The following is a 3258-nucleotide window of genomic DNA, read 5'->3' as shown; positions in this document are numbered from 1 at the left end:
TTGAGACAGGGTCTCCCTGTAGCCCCAGCTGTCCTGGAACTCACTATGTAGACCAGGCTGGCCTTGAAATCACAGAGGTCCACCTGCCTCTGCCTCCCAAGTGCTGGGATTAAAGGTGTGATACTTTTAATTATCATGTGCTATGTAAATAAGGCTTAGGTAAAGAACCAAATACTCTTAGATAAACCTTGACTAGATTTATATTTTGTTCCTTAAACTAGTTGACTAAACTATGACCATAGAAAATTTAAGATTATGTGTATATTATTTTAGTTTCATCCTTTATATATAACAAACAAAGTTTGTTATAACACTTAGTATAACAGTTTCTAGATCCATCCATTTACCTGCAAATTTCATGATTTCATCTTTCTTTACTGCTGAGTAAAACTCCATCGTATAAATGAACCACATTTTCATTATCACTCATCCACTGAGGGTCATTTAGGTTGCTTCCATCTCTTAGCTACTGTGAAAAGAGCAGCAACAAACATGGATGTACAAGTGTCTCTGCAATAGGATGGGTTCTTTGGGTATATGCCAACTCCATGAAGTTTTATAGGTGACATAACTACGTACAGCTATTCAAATTCACCACTGTGCACATGCAAATGCATGTGTATGAAAACATAAGTAACTGGTGAGATCTGAAAGTGCTCTATGGATTGGTGCAATGTCAATGTCTGATGTGCTATTGTCTATGGGAGAGCCTGGGTGAAGGATGTAGGGGGCACACCCTTGTAGAATTTTTTTTGAGACAAGATCTCGTGTAGCCCACTATGGAGCTGAGGATGACCTTGAATTTCTGATCCTCCTGCCTCTACCTCCTGAGTGCTGGAATTATAGGCATGTACCACCATGCCTGGTTTATGTGGCACCTAAAATTGAACCCAGGGTGTCATGAATGCTAAGCTCTACCAACTAAGTCACACCCCTAGCTTTTCCTTGTACATGTTTAAAAGCATCTATATATAATTATCTCAAGATAAAGCACTTTTAAAATATTGCTTTTAGATAACAAAGTAGAGTATTCTTAACATCGACTAATCTACTACTATACGTTACTTATTTAGTCATTTTTTTGCTGCTTCACTACTAAGTAGCATTACAACATAAACCTGTCAGGACAGGGAGTTTTTCTATTTTGAACAACTTGTTCACTACTGAAAGTCATACCTCAGAGTTCTAGGTTCACGTAGATGCTCAGCAAATATTTCCTTAATTAATGAACACAGATGTCATAGAGGAGTAGAAGGAGAGTAGGGAGGGAGGAAGAGAGAGAAAGGGAGAAAGAAAGAGAGAGAGATTCTATACATTTAAGTGCCATGGAAGTCAAGCTAGAATTCGAAAATGAGAGTTTAGGATAAAAAAATATTACAGAAGCTTTGAGTAGGGTTGAAAAACTGAAGTATCCTTTATAGCTAGAATTCTTCTGTATCTTATATAAGTTTGTTCCCATGTTGAGGTCATGAAAATACTGATACTATGCAGCCAACAATCTGTTTTCTTTCAGCCCTCTAGTCAACTCCGATACACGCTATATTTGCAACACGCAGCTCTAAATGACATGTGCGCTGTCTGAAAGGCTTCAGAGAGGAAAGATCTACCTTAAATCTACTTTAAGGCTTCTGTGTTGAAAATACTTCATTGTAGGGGCAAAGGAGACCATGAAAGAGGCTACTGCAATTATCTGTGGGGGAGTTCACGATGGCTTAGTCTAGATCATAGAGGTGGAGCTGGAGAGGAGATGAAAACTATTGAATCCCAGCCTCATATCTGTACACACTATTTTCTTGAGAGAGATTGCCTACATGGTTTCACACTTCCATACAAGATACTTAGAGCCATGTATCAGCACTTCCCAAAGTTCTCTTGCCTCTATTCAACTCATTCCATGATATTTTTTAGGGAAATACAACCACATTTTTACTTAGAAGGAATTTGTGCATACTTGAGTACCTATAGTGTATATTTTTCTTTTGATATTACTGAAGAAACTTAAAATGTCCATTTTTGGACATCATTATTCCGTAATAGAAGACTGTGGTGGTTTGAATGAGAATGTCCCCCATAGGCTCCAAGTATTTGGATATTTTGTCCCTAGTGGATGGCACCGTTTTTGGAGGTCTTAGAAGGTGTGGCCATACTCGAGGAAGCACGTCACTGGGGGCAGGCTGAGAGAATTCTTAAGGCTTGCTGATCTCCAGTCATGCTCTTGTTTCCTGTGTCTGCTTGAAGATGTGAGGGCTTAGCTCCTGTTCCTACTCCAGCCACCTCTGCCACACCTTCCCACCATGATGGATTCTTGCCCCTTTGGAACCATAAGCTAAATAAACTGTTCCTTTTACAAGTTCCATTGATCACGGTGTTTCTATCACAGCAACAGAAAAATAACCAATACACAGACCCAAACATGAGTGCATACGATTTCAGTCGCCTGATATTTGCCAGAGGTGCCAAGAACACATAATGGAGGAAAGACAGCATCTTCAACAAATGGTGCTGGCAAAACTGAATCTCCATCTGTAGAAAAATGAAATTGGACCCTTTTATTTGCACAAAAGTCAACTCCAAATAGATCAAAGGCCTCAATATGAAACCTGAAACTCTGAAACTGCTAGAAGAAAACATAGGTAGTCCCCTCCAAGATACAGGTATAGGAAAAGACTTTCTAAATTGTACATCAGTTGCTCAGGCATTAAGGCCAAGAATTGACAAGTGCAACCTCATTAAACTAATAAGCTTCTGTACAGCAAAAGAAACAACCAAAGAAGTGAAGAGAAAACCCAAAGAGTAGGAGAAAAATCTTCACCTGCTACACATTCAACAGAGGATTAATGTCTAGAAAATACAAAGAACTCAGAAAACAAAGAATAAACAGCCCAATAAAAAGATGGGCTAAGAACTTAAATAGAGAATTCTCAAATGAAGAAATAAAAATGGCTAAGAAACCTCTTTAAAAATGCTCAACATCCTTATTAATTAGAGAAATACAAATAAAAAGTGCTTTAAGATTTCATCTTACCCCAGTCAGATGGGCTAAGACCAAGAGAACAAAAGACACCAAATGATGGTGAAGGTGTGGGGAAAGAAGAATGCGCATTTGTTAATTTTTAAAAAATTATTTATTTAATAACCATATAATTAGAAGAAGCATTTCATTACAACAGCATTGACATATTCAATAACAATTTCCAGAGCTAAGATGCATCTCTTTCAAAAGTGACTATAAATTTTTAGGTTCACAGTTGAACTAAA

This window comes from Nannospalax galili, unplaced genomic scaffold (genome assembly GCF_000622305.1).
Source record: "Nannospalax galili isolate Female #2095 unplaced genomic scaffold, S.galili_v1.0 scaffold265, whole genome shotgun sequence".
In the NCBI taxonomy this organism is placed as follows: domain Eukaryota; kingdom Metazoa; phylum Chordata; class Mammalia; order Rodentia; family Spalacidae; genus Nannospalax; species Nannospalax galili.
Note: the sequence above shows the minus strand (reverse complement) of the source record.